Here is a 9,711-nt window from a genome sequence, read left to right on the forward strand (position 1 = left end):
GAGATTTGTGGGTATTCCATCATGAAACACTGGAAGCTAGCATATAGATGCAGTAGGTAATTGGAAAGGCTAATGGAATGCTGGTTTTACTTCATGGGGCTTGGAGAATAAATGTGGGGAAGTCTTAGTACAACTTCACAAGACATTAATGAGACTACATCTAGAGTACTGTGTACAGGTTTGGTCTCCTTATTTAAGGAAACATCATTGGAGGTGGCTCAAGGAAGGATTACCAGGACAATCCCAAGTATGGAGTGAAGAAAACTTGAACAGGTTCAGTTTGTACTTAATAGAAATTAGAGAGGCAATCTTATTGAAACATTAGATTCTTAGGTGGCTGTGCAAGGTAAGTAATGGGCAGATGTTTCCTTCATGGGACAGGCTAGAACCAGAGGGCATAGTCTCAGAACAAGGGGCATTCATTTAGGAATGGGATAAGGAAGAAGTTCTTCTCTCAAAGAGTTGAGAGTCTTTGCTCCAGAAATTTGCGGAGGCAGAATCCTTGAATATATTCAAAGCTGAGATTGATTTTTTTTAAATCAGTAAGGGAATCAAGGATTACAGGAATAAGCTAGGAAAGTGAAATTGAGGAAAGTTGGCTCAGGCCCCGATCTTATTGAAAGGCAAGAGCATGTTTGAGGGGGTGAATGGCCTATTCCTTTTCTTATGGCCAATAACCTTTTCACGGATGCTGCTTGACCTGATGAATATTTCTAAAATACTTCATGATTCCTGCAAATTTGTAAGGAATTGATTTTAAGCCATTGTGAGGTCAACTAAAATTGAACCCAACTTATCCAGTACTAACTGAGGAGATTTAACATTAATCAAAATCCCTTGCTTTTATGTGCGGCCCACAAATTTCACATAGTCTTATCTAATCTGTCTCATCAGTCACACTATCACATTGGCTTTAGGGACATAATTTTTATACTTTACATCTTTATACTTTAAATTAGTAATTAGATTATTACATCGTTGCACATTTTCCAAAGTAATTTTAACGAAGTAATTTATTATCCAACTGCCAGTTTCCACTTTAAATTAAAAGCATAATGTCCTGGAAATGCAATAAATCAGGAAGTATCTTTGGAGATTTCCCCCCACCCCACACCCCCCCCCCCCCCCCCCCCCCCCCCCCCCCCCCCCCCCCCCCGAGTCCAGAGTTTCAGATCAATGATCTTTGAATGATTTGGAAAATTTTAGAGACAATACATTTTAAACAGGTAAATTTGAAACATCCCAAGTGTCAAAAAAACTTAAATCTCAGTAACACAACTATTAATTGTGACTTAATGTCACCAAAACATTCCTCTTTCCATCTATTTAATAGGATTGTAGACATTTATTTTTGATATTCAGGAGCCTCATTTGTATTATCCCAGTATGCTGTTTTAGCACTAATTATCCAAGACCCTCAAATATACAAGTAGCTTAGACTTCAAACTTTGTAATTCATTGTAAATATTTAAGATAGCAGTGCACAAAATAACTATACAGTTCATTTCTGATCCACGATCATGAATGAGACAGCATACCAGCACTGCTATCATTTTGTTTTGATATTTAGAAAAAAAAATCAGAGCTATTAATTTGAACATTTGCCACAGAAATTTATTAAAAGCAAAATTATTAGAGCCATGCCTGTTACTTTAATTCTATCTTGTTAGCTTTTTCAGTTGTGTTATAACACTTGTAAAAAAAAAAGGCAAAGAGGATGACATAAAGTGATGAAAAATATATAATCTTTTTGGTAGTTAACCTTTTTCATGGCATGTATTTAATGGTTTCCTATTAGACAGAGTCAAGTTACTAGTAATTTCATTAATAAATTGCATTTTTTCTGCCTAAACTTATAGGGCCAGTGCAGAGGTCCACATTTTCCAACACCCAGATTTCACAAAGGAACACTCATACAAAGATTTTGAGAGTGAAAGCAATAAACCTGATCTTTCAGCAGTTGCTTTACAACAGAAGAGAGCCCTTAAGAAAAAGAGACGCAATGATGGGATGGTGCTACTAAATAATGCAGCAATCTCTCCAAAGACATCTACAGCAACTCTAGAAAACAGCAAAATATGTAAGGCAAATAAACAAATATTATGTGTTCCTGATTACACCATGACAATTTATAAAACTTTAAATTAACTATGGTTTACCAACATGAATCTATTCACAAACTAATTATTTCAGAGATTGGGGAATACAACAAATACACTATCACTTCTTTCCTAGTTAGAATCCAATCCGAATTAATGTGAATCTTCCATCTCTGCCAATGTAAACATTCTAAGTGAAACAAGCTTAGCCAATCCTGCCACTCCCTGTGAACCATGGGTCAACAGCAAAATTCCATACAGTTCAGGACAAATGAACACTTTCTTGAAGAGGGCAATAAAAACAGCCGATGTGGGAAGTGGATTTATCTTCAGAAATTAGTTCATGTTGCAGTGGTGATACTTTTACAGTGTTTTATGTCCCGTACCTATCAAATTTACCATGGTTATAAAGTTAATTGTGTCATTGATAAGGTTACAGAAGAGGGAAAGCGTTCTGAGCTATTTAATTATTAATGTTTTGTATAAAATGTAAATATGTGGAATCCCAAAGTATTAAATCCTGAATTAATTCTTTTAATTACACAATTTCCAAAATATTCAGTGCATCTGGAGAATTTTCCATTGAGATGAAAGGTGGATGGGTGTACAACAACACATTAATAAAGCATCCCCAATGCAGGAAAATGACCCAAACCTTTTCAGTGGTCTAATCAGACTGAAATGGCTTAGACTCAGAGGAGGAGATCTGGGACTTCTGACCTATCACTAGATGAGAGAGTTAGGTTTTAAGAGGAACCAGAAAGAGGAGAACTGGGGGGATTTTCAGAATTTGAGGTCCAGAAAATTGTAAGACTTAATGGCAGGGGAGAGTGTTTTCACACACGAGCCTGGGAAAGAAGAACAGAGATTAACTAAGAGGGGCAAGAATGGTTTGAGGGATGAAGGAAGTTACAAGTGTCAAAGGAATTAACACGTCAACTAAGTGAACCAAAATAAATAATACTATAGTTGCAACGCGAGTGATGGATGAATCTCAGCTTTGATGATTCTTTCAGAAAATGCGTAACACAGTTTTGATTGAGCCAAAGTTTATAAGTAAATGGCAGACAACATCAGAAAACTCAAATGTAGAGCTAACAAATTAGTGATCGATGATTTCAGCAGCAAATGAGTTAAGTCAATGGGCAGAGTTATGTCAGTGGACTTAAGTGGTTTTTGTGACAAAGACTTTATTGGGTCAGAAGCTCATCTTGGAAATGTATAGGCTGTGAAGAGTGGTTCATTCTAAGACCAGGGATAGAGAAAGGGAAGTGGGATTTGCAGCAAGGGCCAACGTCAGCCAATACTGAATGTTTATGCTCCATTACTAAAATAAAATGTACACCTGGTGTCCTGCCCAATATTAGAAGAGGTCACAACATTAATGCTATTTTTGGGACCATGTTATGCATAAATGTTATCTCCTGTTTCTCACATTGGAACAATGCTTCTAATTAAAAATTCTTTTTTGAATGTAAAATACTTTGAGATGTGCGGAAGTTGTGAAAGATATTTTATAAATGCAAGTTTCTTTGTATAAAATTATACAGTGATATCTCATTACAAATCTTTACAGCATAGGAGATTGTCATTTGGCCTACCGAGAGTCTCCTACAATCTATTCTAAACAAGTTACTTCTCAGAGGTTTAGTTTTATGGAAGGTAGGTTATGGTAGCAGTCAATTCATCTGCCTGCATTGTTTATTAAAGTTCATATGATAAAGATTTTATTTATTTACATATTATTTGCTGCAACTCTACAATAACTTTTCAATGAATTTAAGTGGTTTCAGGATTAATATACATTTTACTTACTTTGCTAGACTATTGCTAATTTTAAACTTGAGATTTTTGGTTTGCTTCATGTGCAGTTCTCTTTGTTTTATAGTGTTTGCAGGGAAACAACGGAGAATGTTATACCAATACATAAATTTTGATAACCCCGAATTTAACATACTTACTACTGTTGAGAATGATAAAGAACAGACCATACAGGAAAACATTAGTGAAAGCAAACCAAAAGCACCCATTCCAAGCCATCAAACAGCTAGGCCAGCAGGTAATACAATATTGACAAATACACAGTTCAACTTAGTTAATTTAATACATTCTCACTTAAAAAAACTTTTTTCTCTATCACGGTCATCCAAATCTTATCTAACTGGATGGGAAGATGGGATAGTTGAACGGAGACATAAAATCAGGTTCTGGGATACAGAATCTCAGATTCTGCCAAGTGCTATCTTTAGAGATGGTGTGTATATGGTAGATGAAAGGAGACCAGAGGTAAAAGAAGCTTCCCAACTTCAGTGGTGCAAGGCAACAATCAAGATAATCATGTTAGGTATAATATTGTATTGCTGTAACCCTAAAACGCTGTAAATAATTTAAAGGATTTTGGTGCATTGTGCATACATGGCTTCCAGATCCTGTCAGAAAATCTCAGTGGTCTCCAAGAGAGCAGGACATTTTCACTTATTCTGGACCCAAGGATAATTTCAATATTATGATGCTTTAAATAATGTGTTAGACTATTTGCCGCATCTCAGACCTCATGCATCTTCTTTAACATTGCACTAAAGTTTATTGTTAGTTGTCAAATGTCAGAGGGAACTTCCAGATTTATAGGAATGCAAACTTTTCTTACAGAGCAAGGCAACTACTAATACAAATTTCTGAAATTTGTTTTCACATTAGCATAGTTTTCCTGTCTATGTTTGTGGATTTCACCATTCTCATGTTCATCAATAACATGATGTGCTTATTTTACCTGATTATGCACAGTCAGCATGACTTTAACTCTCCAGCAGGATAGGGATTTTTCATAAATTATAAATGTCTCCATCCAGTCAATTCAAAATATTTCATTTTTGCAGAAAGTGCAAGTATAGCATTATTGCATAGTTAAAAATCTTCACATTAATGCCAAGCATGATTTACGTATCAAAGCCTAGATTAACTGAAACACAGTGTAGCTATAATCATCTTCAAAGCCTTATTGGCACCATAGATATAATGTGAATGCAGCCTTCAATTGCTTCAAAATATCCAGGTTCACATAAAAAACTGGTTGCCAGTATGCTGCACGCGCATAAACATTTGGTTTCCTTTTTGCATTGGCAGAAGGAATGAGTGTTTTTAAGCAACAATCAGTCACATTTAGGAATATCTACCCAAACAAGTACCTACTATTTGTTTTATAAGACAATGAATAAAAATTAATTTGCTTAATAAAGTATCCGATTTTATATTTACAGGTCATGAAAGCAAAGAGGATTCCCTTTTACGAACTTCACCAAGTTTGTCTTTAGGTACACCAGAAAAGTCAGAGCCCAACAAATCATCACAAGTCTCTCTGGATATAAATAAGATGCTTAGTATTTGTGCAGCTCCTTTGGTACCTCCACTTTCTCCACAGCCAAAATGTTAATACGTGAGAAAAATTAAGATTACCTGAAAGTTCCACTTATTAAACTTTTAATTTGTAAAATCACCCTGGTAATTAATTATGCACTGATCTGTATCTGTAGCAAAAGCAGGCACAGAATTAGAGAGGTGTACAAACAAAAGTTTTTGAGCATTATAAAATGGACAGAAAAGCTTTAAAGCACAATAAACAGAATGGTTGTTAAGGAAAGAGTATTCGTGTTAACAAAGTGAATATTGGCATACAATAATTACGATTTGAACACTTTCTAGCTCTACTTACAAGTATATCAGATTTCATAGGAATAACTGTAAGGTGCTCAGCCCCTTGACCCTGTTCTACCATTCAATTAAATTTTGGTTGATCTGTGTCTCATCTCTAATAGCCTTAGATTCATTTGATAACCCTTAATGTAAACATTGTTTTAAAAACATTTTAACAAAGTGCTGCTTTAAAGAGGTGAAAGGACAATGCTGCCAGGAGGAGATAAACACTTAAGGGAGATATCTTGGATAACTTATTTAATGCACTTTATATCATAGACACATCTACAATATTACTAATATTGAGATGACATTCCAACAGTTTGATATATAAAGTTCAACCCAACTCTCTCAGTTCTTCATTCAGTTGACATTTCATAGTGGAATTACTAAACCATCCAATGCTCACTCTCAGGACAAATAACCAAAAAGGTATTATTGCTAGATGTAAGCTAATGAAGTTGATCAAATAACCAGGTCACAAAGAACCCACAACAAAGTACAGAGGAATTTTTATTTAATTTTAGGGATTGGAACATACAAGATTAAAAATAGAAATATCAAAACTTGCTTTAAAGCTATTTAAAATTGATCATAATGAAATATTTAGCCAATAGGGTTCACATTCATTTTTTTTAAGCCTAAAGAGTTTGTTGTAATGCCTCAATGTTTTGAATCTCTCATGTACAACATAATTTTCAGGGTACTTAATAACCAGAATAATATGCAAGAAGATGAACATTCAAAACATTGATTTCCCTTTAGCTGAAGAATGCTGCAACTAATCACAGAGCAGCCTCTGTGGAGGAACACTTAAGTGCAGAGCAACTTCAACATTTCTAAGTTAAACTAAGCATATATATTGAAATCCTAAGGTTGCTGTTAGTGTTGTGACAGTGAATGCTTACATCAATACTAAAATATAATCCAGACCAATAAATTATACTCAGAAAAAAGTGTGGGGGCCTGTGTGATGTGATACAGCACCAAATTGGGAGGACTGAATTCGTACATAACTAAGTATTACAGCATTGGCTATTAAAAAAGGTTTTGGCAGGTGTTAGTGCCTCAAGATGATGCAGAAACCTTGCTATGGGAAAGAATTGTAATGTTGCATATATTAGAATGTGGTCACGCTTTTACGGCTCAGATTTCATTCTGTTGCCGTTCCCTCCATGTCGTTCTCTGCTTCTCCTGTTAACTTTTACCTTAGTGTCATTTCTTACTTGCTTTTGACTGGATGAGTGGTTTGGCAGGAAAGGAGTCTCCTCCCACTCATTTGAACTTCCTTTGAACTATCCACAGATCCCCATTCCGCCCTCTAGTCTTATATGTATTTTGGCTCCCCTTCTGGACCCAATCACATCACTTATTCAATACTCTTCTCCATTCCTGGGGCTTTTTTCGCCTTCATTTCTATCCTATCAAATACTTTGCTGCCCAATCCCCTCCCTAAAGTCCCAACCCATAACTCTGGAATTCATTCCCAGCTCAAAGTGTTGAGGATTTGACACAACATTGCACTCCACTACTGGATGATTCAAGTATCAGAAGTGTTTGGGGAAAAAGGCTAACAAGTTGCTGGAAAGTTCAGATGCATGTCGTTCCCAAAGTTGGGGAAGTTGTTGGTATTCCCTTGTAAAGTCCAGGCAATACATACAAACTTGTCACTCTTAACTCCCATCTCTCTCACATCCCTTTAGGTTAATGAATTCATTATATCAAGTCCAGAATTTTTTAAAAGTATACTCATGAAATTGAAAAATGTCATTACAAAAAAAATGATCACAAGATGAATTTGTGGCTGCAATGCCAGCAGTTGTTGTTCACTGTTAACAGCACCCAAGCCAACGAGGCAGTTAAGAGTAAACCACACTGGTAGGCCAGTCTAGGTAAGGACTGTTTCCCCCAAAGGAGGTAATGAACCAGGTTTTTTTTCCATGAAAATTCAGTGGCTTTGTGATTTCCATGGCTGAGATTTATTTAATTCACATTCTCCAGCGATCATGGTGTAATTTGAACTTGAGTCTCTTTATCAATGGTCCAGGACACAGGCTGCCATTCCTGCAACTTAAAAACTATACTCCTAATTTAATTCATTTAAATTTTTTTTAACATTAGAAGTCCCAGATCCTGAGAGAAATGATGAAAGAACATTCTTTTCTGAAAACATATTAAAGGACAGATTTCCACAATCAAGTTTTACACAGGCAGAAACCATAATAAATTAGAATGATTTGCAAAAGTAGTAGATATCACAGACATTTAAAAAGAAAAATTACCCCAAGTTCATGCAATTTAAGTGGGACAGTTGTTTTAAAGATTAAGCTAACATTGCTAAATAAGTGTACAGTGCAGAAGGTAATTTAGGTGATATTTTGGTAACCCAGATCGCAAATTCAATTTTAAATGCATTTTCCCTTTTCTCATCCAAAGTTGCTCACTCTCACTGAAGCAGTGTCCAACCAACCATCCAGAAGAAGTACACAGCTAATCTGAACAATAAAACAAAAAGTCTGGAAATACTCACCAGCTGCCTGGCCCATTGAATATTTCCAGCATCTATAGTATTTTGCTTTTGAGTCATGAGCAGTTTGTTGGATTCAGAGGGCGGAACAAGCAGGTCTCAGCTCATACCTACACCCACAGACTTTCCAAGTGATAACAAGGTGACAAAAAAGCTCCACCCCAGTGACTTACAGGCTGATGGTAACACCCAATTTCTATCCTGAGCTGAGTAACTCAGTAGACCACATTAATCTACCAGCAACTGAATTTTTCTTTCAAAATATACTAAAGCACCTTTCAAGGCACTTAAGATATTTGTTAGTCACATGTGCAGTACATCGAAATACACAGTGAAATCCATCTTTTTACATTACTGAGAATGTGCTGGGGGCAGCCCTCAAGTGTCACCACTCTTCCTGCACCAACACAGCATGGCCACAGCTTCTAACCTGTACATCTTTGGAACGTGGGAGGAAACCAGAGCACCCGGAGGAAATCCACACAGACATGGGGAGAATGTACAAACTCCTTACAGACAGTGGCTGGAATTGAACCCGGGTTGCTGGCGCTGTAAAGCGTTACACTAACCACACTACCATGCCACTTCACAGAAGCATTAACAACATTTGATAGATGTAGAAGATATTGTGGCAGATTGTTAAAAATTCTGAGATTTTAAAGGAACATCTTGAAAATGGAGAGAGGCGGAGAGGTTAGAAAGGGAATTCCAAAGGGGATCAATTGCATTCAGGTATGATTAAGTAGCTAAACTGCAAGAGTGCGGACACGTCAAGTATATCAAAACAGTGAATTTTGAAATCAAGGCATTCTCAACTGGAAGCCAAAGGAGATTGACATGCAAAATAGTGATAGGTACACAAGTCTTAGTGTGCAGAGATTTTTATATCTATCCTCAATGTTATGATGGGTAGGATAAGGAAGTTTATTGAAGTTGTCATCTAGAGATAATGAAAAGGTACATCTGTGAGTATTTCAACAAATAAAAACGTGGAAGAAATGAAATCAGACAATGTTACAAGGAGTATTATGGCAGGCATGGATGCATGGTCCAAAAGTCATCTTGGCTGCCACTATGACAGAAATTGAGGTTGAAAACAATCCAATTCAAATTGCCACAGGTGGATGCAGTTGGTGGCGAGGGAAGTGAGTTAAGATGTTGGCCAATTTCAAGGAAATTATGCAAAGCCAGTACTGATCTCACAAAAAGTAGTTTGACAAATTAGAGACTGTGACGGAATAAGATACAGTATGGCTGAGGCAGAACTGGGCATTGTTAGCATGCTTGTGGTAACCAATGTTATATTTTCACAGCAGAATCAAAATTAAAGGTCACACTAAAAACTACAATGTTGCAACGTGGTACAGTAGTGTAGCAGTTAGCGTAACACTGTTA

Source organism: Pristis pectinata, chromosome 13 (genome assembly GCF_009764475.1).
Source record: "Pristis pectinata isolate sPriPec2 chromosome 13, sPriPec2.1.pri, whole genome shotgun sequence".
In the NCBI taxonomy this organism is placed as follows: Eukaryota; Metazoa; Chordata; class Chondrichthyes; order Rhinopristiformes; family Pristidae; genus Pristis; species Pristis pectinata.